Source organism: Triticum urartu, chromosome 4A, assembly GCF_056163025.1.
Source record: "Triticum urartu cultivar PI428250 chromosome 4A, HENAU_Tu73, whole genome shotgun sequence".
In the NCBI taxonomy this organism is placed as follows: domain Eukaryota; kingdom Viridiplantae; phylum Streptophyta; class Magnoliopsida; order Poales; family Poaceae; genus Triticum; species Triticum urartu.
Window position 1 is genome coordinate 562,665,062 of NC_141876.1, and position 8,803 is coordinate 562,673,864.

The window sequence follows — 8,803 nt, forward strand, 5'->3', positions numbered from 1 at the left end:
GAGGAGGGAGGAGGAGGTCGCCGGAGAGGAGGAGGAGGAGGAGGTCGCCGGAGAGGAGGAGGAGATCGCCGGAGAGGAGGAGGAGGTCGCCGGAGAGGAGGAGGAGATCACCGGAGAGGAGGAGGAGGTCGCCGGAGAGGAGGAGGGTAGTATGGTGGAGGAGAGAAGGGAAGATGGAGTGGAGGAGAGGAGGAGATGGAGTGGAGGAGAGGTGGAGTGGAGGAGAAGAATGAAGAGGTAAGGAGGAGAGGACACGCCCAGCCATATATACGGCATAGTAATGGCGCACCGTGGGCAGGTGCGCCATTACTAATTTTTTTTATTTTTTTTATTTTTTTTGAATTTTGAAGGCGGGAAGATACAAATGGCGCACCATGGGCAGGTGCGCCATTAGTAACTTTTTTTATTTTTTGATTTATTTTGAATTTTGAAGGCGGGAAGATAGTAATGGCGCACCATGGGCAGGTGCGCCCTTAGTAAGTTTGATTTTTTTTGAATTTTTTTGCCTCTCCAGATCTTAAAAGCCCCGTATCTTTTTTTCTGTTAGGTTTTTGAGGATTTTGAAAATGTTTAACTGGGTTCCCCCGATTAAATTCGGATGTAACTTTTTGAGTAGATGATTTTTCATATAAAAAACTTTTTCATCCGAGTTCGTATGCAAAAGTTATGCCCATTTTTATAAATTCTCGAGAGATTTTGCAAAAAAGTCGAAAATTCATGTTTGTAAATTTTGCTAACAACTGGACCACATATCACATGGGAATCTTATTTTCTTTTATTTTTTTGACATTTCTATCATTTTCTTTTTTTTTGAAACTGAAAAGGCGGTCCACAAGGGGGGGTGCATTCGGGGGAATGTTTGGGCCATTAGTAATTATGTTTCAAAAAAATTCAATTTTTTTTAATTTTTATTTTTTAAACTACTAATGGCGCACCGTGGGAGTGGTGCGCCATTACTAGTTGAACTAGTAATGGCGCACCATCCCACGGTGCGCCATTAGTAGTTTTGGAAAAAGTAAAAAAAAATTACTAATGGCGCACCGTGGATGTGGTGCGCCATTAGTATTTGCACACTAATGGCACACCAACACATGGTGCGCCATTAGTATTTAGTAATGGCGCACCACATGTACAGTGCGCCATTAGTGTCCATATTGGCTATAGCTGTTTTTGTAGTAGTGCCTTTGGCGGAATCCACGTCTTCATCGGCAAGATCGGCGAACCGGGCACTGAGCCGGACATCTGCACCGACATCATCGAGATGGCTCAGCGTGCGTGACCCGCCCGGTTTCAACCCGCCGTGAAGCACGCCTTCGTTGGATTCATCCACTGGGCGGAATTTGAGGAAGGATCCGTGTCTGGCGGTGAGACGACCATCTATTCTGATGGTGAGGTGACCACATGCGAGACTACTTCGCTATATCAACTGCAGGATGGCAGGCTCGGGGGCTGTTCCAATGGAGATAGTATTCCGGACCCCTATGAGCCGCCGAATTGGGTTGCGATTTTCATGGCCGGTACACAACCGGTGCAGAATTCTTCGAGTGCAGCGGCAATGATTTCCGGGTCAGCAGCGGCAATGGCGGCCGGGGTAGGAGGCCCTGCGCGCCCGCCAGCTCAGGTCTTGTCCGACTTATTGGACACCTTGACAACATTGTTGATAGCAGAGGTTAATCCGGCAAATCAAGTTCAGCATAACGCGGAGGTTGCAAAACTGAGAGATGAGATAGCTCAAGCCAAGGAAGATCTGGCAGCCGAGAATGCAAGGATGACTGCGGAGCATGCTAAGGCTTAGGCACAATGGATCCAGGCCGCTTCCTTCTGGCTCTCGTTGGATCAGAATGCTTCAAACGAAGTCCCGAGGAGAAGGCACCGGAGTCTTCTGCCTCCGGTTTACGAAGCGAGGAACCTCTTCAACACACCTGGTGTGGGGACCAGTGACCCGCCAGGGGTAAACTGGGCAGTAGCCACGCCTGGGACTGGAGCGCCGGCTCAACCGCACACGAGGACCCACCTCGTCAGAATAATGTCACACAACATGTGCTGACACCACCGGGTCATTATTCTAACCCTTTGGATAACATGATCGTTGCGGCGTCGCGATTGGCAGCTCTCCCAGTTGAAGGCGAATCTCCAGCTGTGCTTAAAACACAGAGGTCCAGAGAGCTTCTTCAGACAGCATTGGTGCAGCAGGAGGCTTATTCTTACAGTCATGAGAGGATCCATTCAACCCCACGCCCAAGCCGGAGTTATAGCAGACACATGGACTCCCCGGTGGTGTCAAGCAATGAGTAGCGTCGTAACCCGCCCCATGGACATGACCCACCCCGTAATACTCAAGCCCTGATGGGTCAGGATAGAGCACGTCGGGAGGCTGAGAGAGCGGCTCAGTATGCGGCTCATCAACCATCTCCGGTTTATCCGACAACTACGGTGGAGGCAGGCGCAACCACTAGAAGCATGGGTGTACCATGTTTAGTGTCGGCTCTGCGTAATGAGCGTCTACCCAAGGATTTCAAAGGACCTTGTAAAGTACCCAACTACATAGCCGACTTATCCCCTCAGGTGTGGATTGAGAGTTATGAGATGGCCATGGAGCTGCTGGAAGTTAGCGATGCTGCATGTGCCAAATACTTCACCATGATGCTGGAGGGGACAGCCCGTACTTGGTTAAAGGGACTGCCTGCCAATTCCATTGGGTCGTGGGCCGAGTTAAAAGCCTAGTTCATCCAGAATTTTGAAGATATGTGCAAACAACCCATGTCAATTGTGGATTTGGATGCCTGTGCTCAAGAAGAGGGCGAGTCAACGACTCATTGGGTGCGCCGGGTCAAAGCCATCTTGCACTCGTCGGATAACATTAGTGCCGACTCAACGGTCCTAATGTTGGAGAAAAATTGCCGTTTTTTCCTCTTAAACAGAAGCTAGGGTGACTCAAGCGCCAATGCAATGACATGGGGGAACTGATGGCAGCTCTGATTAAATAGGCCGACTCTGATAGTACCAAGGACCTCGAGTCTGATGATGAAAAGACGGGAAAGGGAAAGAAGAGCGGCAACACCAAGGGTCAACATCATAACCCGGCGAGTCAGGGGGGCAATGGAAAGCGCAAAGTAGATGGTAATTCAGATTTTGTGGTGAACACCAACACACAGGATAATGGTCAGCGTCGTAAGGGAAAGCCACCTCCGCGGCGAGGAGAGGGCACTGTCAATCTTGAGCAGATGATGAATGAGCCTTTCCCAAAGCATGGTAAGCGGGAAAGACCGTCCAGTCACCTCTGGAAAGATTTCCGAATTATGAAGGAGTTCAAAAATTCAATTTTTTTCCAGAACAATCATGGGCCGGGCGACGGCTCAGGTTCCGGCTCTCATGGTCCGGGTTATGGTGGTGGCGGTTCTAATTCCGGTTTCCAGGGTCACCCAAGCAATCAAGGCAATCAGAATGGTTATCATCAACATGCCGGTCAGGGGAATTAGCAACATCAATCTAGGTATCAGAGTAACCTGAAGCAGTTGAATAGTGGGCAGTACCACGTCTTCACCACAAGTTTATGCAAGTGGGATCACAAGCTCCATAAAAGAGCTGTGAACGCCGTTGAGCCGGTAGTTCCCCGTTACTTAAGCTGGTCTGAGCAGCCCATTGTGTGGAGTCGTGAAGATCACCCGCCTCGGGTTGATAATCCGGGTCACTTGATGCTACCTCTTGAGCACTGCGTTGGTTTTCCCTTGAAGAGGAAAGGGTGATGCAGCAAAGTAGCGTAAGTATTTCCCTCGGTTTTTGAGAACCAAGGTATCAATCCAGTAGGAGGCCACACGCAAGTCCCTCGTACCTACACAAACAAATAAGAACCTCGCAACCAACGCGATAAAGGGGTTGTCAATCCCTTCACGGTCACTTACAAGAGTGAGATCTGATAGAGATGATAAGATAATATTTTTGGTATTTTTATGATAAAGATTAAAAGTAAAGATTGCAAAATAAACGGTGCAAGGAATAACTTGATAACGGCAGATTAATATAATGGATACTAGACCCGGGGCCATAGGTTTCACTAGTGGCTTCTCTCAAGATAGCATAAGTATTACGATGGGTGAACAAATTACTGTCGAGCAATTGATAGAAAAGCGAATAATTATGAGAATATCTAGGCATGATCATGTATATAGGCATCACGTCCGTGACAAGTAGACCGACTCCTGCCTGCATCTACTACTATTACTCCAGACATCGACCGCTATCGAGCATGCATCTAGAGTATTAAGTTCATAAGAACAGAGTAACACATTAGGTAAGATGACATGATGTAGAGGGATAAACTGAAGCAATATGATATAAACCCCATCTTTTTATCCTCGATGGCAACAATACAATACGTGTCGTTTCCCTTTCTGTCACTAGGATCGAGCACCGCAAGATTGAACCCAAAGCTAAGCACTTCTACTATTGCAAGAAAGATCAATCTAGTAGGCCAAACCAAACTAATAATTCGAAGAGACTTGCAAAGATAACCAATCATACATAAAATATTTCAGAGAAGAATCAAATATTGTTCATAGATAAACTTGATCATAAACCCACAATTCATCGGATCTCGACAAACACACCGCAAAAAGAGTTACATCGAATATATCTCGAAGAAGGAACTTTGTATTGAGATCCAAAGAGAGAGAAGAAGCCATCTAGCTAATAACTATGGACCCGAAGGTCTGAAGTAAACTACTCACACATCATCGGAGGGGCCATGGAGTTGATGTAGAGGCCCTCCGTGATCGATGCCCCCTCCGGCGGAGCTCCGGAAAAGGCCCCAAGATGGGATCTCTTGGGTACAGAAGGTTGCGGCGGTGGAAATAGGGTTTTGTGGTGCTCCTGGATGTTTTTGGGGTATATAAATATATATCGAAGGAAGAAGTAGGTCAGTTGAGCCACGAGGGGCCCACGAGGGGGAGGGCGCGCCCAGGGGTAGGCGTGCCCCCTGCCTCGTGGCCGCCTCGTTGGTTGCTTGACGTTTGATAACTCACAAGTATAGGGGATCGCAACAGTTTTCGAGGGTACAGTATTCAACCCAAATTTATTGATTCGACACAAGGGGAGCCAAAGAATATTCTCAAGTATTAGCAGCCGAGTTGTCAATTCAACCATACCTGGAAACTTAATATATGCAGCAAAGTGTTTAGTAGCAAAGTAATATGATAATAGTGGTAACAGTGGCAAAAGTAACGATAACAATTTTGGTTTTATAGTGATTGCAACAATAGCAACGGAAAAGTAAATAAGCGAAGAACAATATATGAAAAGCTCGTAAGCATTGGATCAGTGATGGAGAATTATGTCGGATGCGATTGATCATGCAACAGTTACATCATAGGGTGACATAGAACTAGCTCCAGTTCATCAATGTAATGTAGGCATGTATTCCGAATATAGTCATACGTTGGGACGCCCCTGATTTGACCGTACACTAATCATACACGCAAACGTGTACGATCAAGATCAGGGACTCACGAGAAGATATCACAACACAACTCTACAAATAAAATAAGTCATACAAGCATCATATTACAAGCCAGGGGCCTCGAGGGCTCGAATATGAGAGCTCGATCATAGACGAGTCAGCGGAAGCAACAATATCTGAGTACAGACATAAGTTAAGCAAGTTTGCCTTAACAAGGCTAGCACAAACTAGGATACAGATCGAAAGAGGCGCTGGCCTCCTACCTGGGATCCTACTAAACTACTCCTGATCGTCGTCAGCGGGCTGCCCATAGTAGTAGGCACCTCCAGTGTAGTAGGAGTCGTCGTCGACGGTGGCGTCTGGCTCCTGGACTCCATCGTCTGGTCGCAGCAATCGGGTATAGAAAGGGGGAAAACAGGGAGCAAAGCAACCATGAGTACTCATCCAAAGTACTCGCAAGCAAGGAGCTACACTACATATGTGTGCATTGATATCAAATGGAATAAGGGTACCATATGTGGACTGAACTGCAGAATGCCGGAATAAGAGGGGGATAGCTAGTCCTATCGAAGACTACGCTTCTGGCCACCTCCATCTTGCAGCATGTAGAAGAGAGTAGAAGGTAAGTTCACCAAGTAGCATCGCATAGCATAAACCTACCCGGCAATCCCCTCCTCGCTGCCCTGTTAGAGAGCGATCACCGGGTTATATCTGGCACTTGGAAGGGTGTGTTTTATTAAGTATCTAGTTCTAGTTGTCATAAGGTCAAGGTACAACTCCGGGTCATCCTTTTACCGAGGGACATGGCTATTCGAATAGATAAACTTCCCTGCAGGGGTGCACCACATAACCCAACACGCTCGATCCCATTTGGCCAGACACACTTTCCTGGGTCATGCCCGGCCTCGGAAGATCAACACGTCGCAGCCCTGCCTAGGCACAACAGAGAGGTCAGCACGCCGGTCTAAATCCTATGGCGTAGGGGTCTGGGCCCATCGCCCATTGCACACCTGCATGTTGCGAGGGCGGCCGGAAGCAGACCTAGCAACCTCCATTACAAAGGAAGTCACGTTATGCGGTCTAATCTAGCGCGCGCCGCTCAGTCGCTGACATCACGAAGGCTTCGGTTGATACCACGACGTCGAGTGCCCACATCTTTCCCACGTAGTTGGTTAGTGCGTATAGACCAAATGGCCAGACTCAGATCAAATACCAAGAACTCGTTAAGCGTGTTATTATGAAGTAACCATGAACGCCGACCAGGGCCAGGCCCACCTCTCTCCTAGGCGGTCTCAACCTGCCCTGTCGCTCCGCCACAAAGTAACAGTCGGGGGCCATCGGGAACACAGGCCCACCTCTACCGGGATGGAGCCACCTGCCCCTTCAGCCCCCATCTCCGAACAACATCATAAGTAATGTAACAGTATAAAGTATATAGCATATGCCCGTGATCACCTCCCGAGTGATCACGGCCCAGTAGTATAGCATGGCAGACGGACAAGAGTGTAGGACCACTGATGGAACACTAGCATCCTATACTAAACAGTAGGATAGCAGGTAAGGGTAAAAACTGTAGCAACAATGACAGGCTATGCATCAGAATAGGATTAACCGAAAGTAGTAACATGCTACACTACTCTAATGCAAGAAGTATAGAGAAGGAATAGGCGATATCTGGTGATCAAGGGGGGGCTTGCCTGGTTGCTCTGGCAAGAAGGAGGGGTCGTCAACACCGTAGTCGTACCGGGGGCCGCCGGCAGTCTCGGGGTCTACCGAAGAGAAGTAACGGAGGGGGAACACAATAAATAACAGAGCAATCAAAGCATCACAAAGTATAACATGGCAAACGCGGTGCTAGGTGTGCCCTAACGCAGTGCTAGGTGATACGGGGGCAGGGGGAAAACATCCAGGAAAGTATTCCCGGAGTTTCGCGTTTTCGGACAGGTGAACCGGAGGGGAAAAGTTGTGTGTTTGCTATGCTAGGGATGTGTGGCGGAAGAACGGGCTGCGTATCCGGATTCGCCTCGTCATTCTGAGCAACGTTCATATATAAAACTTTTCCATCCGAGCGACAGTTATTTTCCAATGAATTATCAAAGTTTTAATGAATTTTTGAAATCAATAATAATTCGAGTTGACCAGGTCAGATTGACTGGTCAAAGAGAGAAGGTGTGTCCCACATGGCATAGGCTATACCTAAACATATAGTTAAAAACTATCATTATCAAATGAGGTCAACATGTCATCTGCACATTTAAACAATTTAGTGCACTAATCTAATCCTAGAACTATCCTGTCTCTAATTAAATAAGCCGGCCAGAGACACAGCCGGCTGTGCACACATGCACGGCCATGGCAAAGCATCAGCAAAGCAGCTTGGCGGCAGCAGCAAAGCATTAGCAAGCAGCGGCAGCAAGTAGGATCAGCGGCGGCGGCGCTCGTAGCGAAAGCAGTGCGGGCAGCAGCCGCCCAACGAGCAGCCAACAGCGTTAGCAGTACAGAGCAGCAGTAGCAAGCAGCAAGTGCGGGCAGCAGCTAGCGCAGCAACGCAAGCAGTGGCAGCTAGGAGCAGCACGCAGCTGGCGCCGGGAGGCGGCGGCCGGAGGCGGACGCGACTGGAGCGCGGGCGGTGTGGGCGCACGGCAGAGAGGACAGGGCGTGGCGCGCGCGCAGTGACGTGGCCGGGGGCGCGGTGAGGGAGCCGAGCTCCCATCCATGGCGGCCGATGCATAGGGCGGGTACGGGTCTACGACGACAGATCGACAGCGGGGAGAGGGGGATAGGGAGGAGCAGCTCACTGCGATGCCGATGGTGAGGTCGGGGAGAGTCGGGGTTGACCGGAACGGTGGTAATCGACGGCGGATGACGAAGACATACGCGACGAAGAAGACGACGATAGCGAGCGTACGAGGCGGCCCGGCTTGCTCCGCTGCCCGGAACGGACGAGGTCGAGTGAGGCGAACCTCCTGGACGTAATCCCGAGCGATGGCGACGACGGTGGCCGTGGAAACGATGCTGAGGCAGCGGTCAACGCGAGTTGTTCGTACTCAGATTCGCGAAGTAGAGGAGGGGGCGATGGGGGAAAGAGAGGGGAAAGGATGAGGGCGAGCTAGGGTTTCTGGGGGGCATCCATATAGGGCCAGGGGGAACGTGGAGGGCATCCACGGCCATGGCGCCTGGATGTGCGCCAGGCCATGGCCCCTGCCCCCCCTGTACGTGAGATAGGGGAAAGGCATGCGTGGGTTGGGCCAGATGCACTGTGGCTGCTTAGAGCCCGGTGCAACAATGTGGCCTCATTTCCTTTCTATTATTATTGTTTTATTTTCCGGTTAAACAGTTTTTCTATTT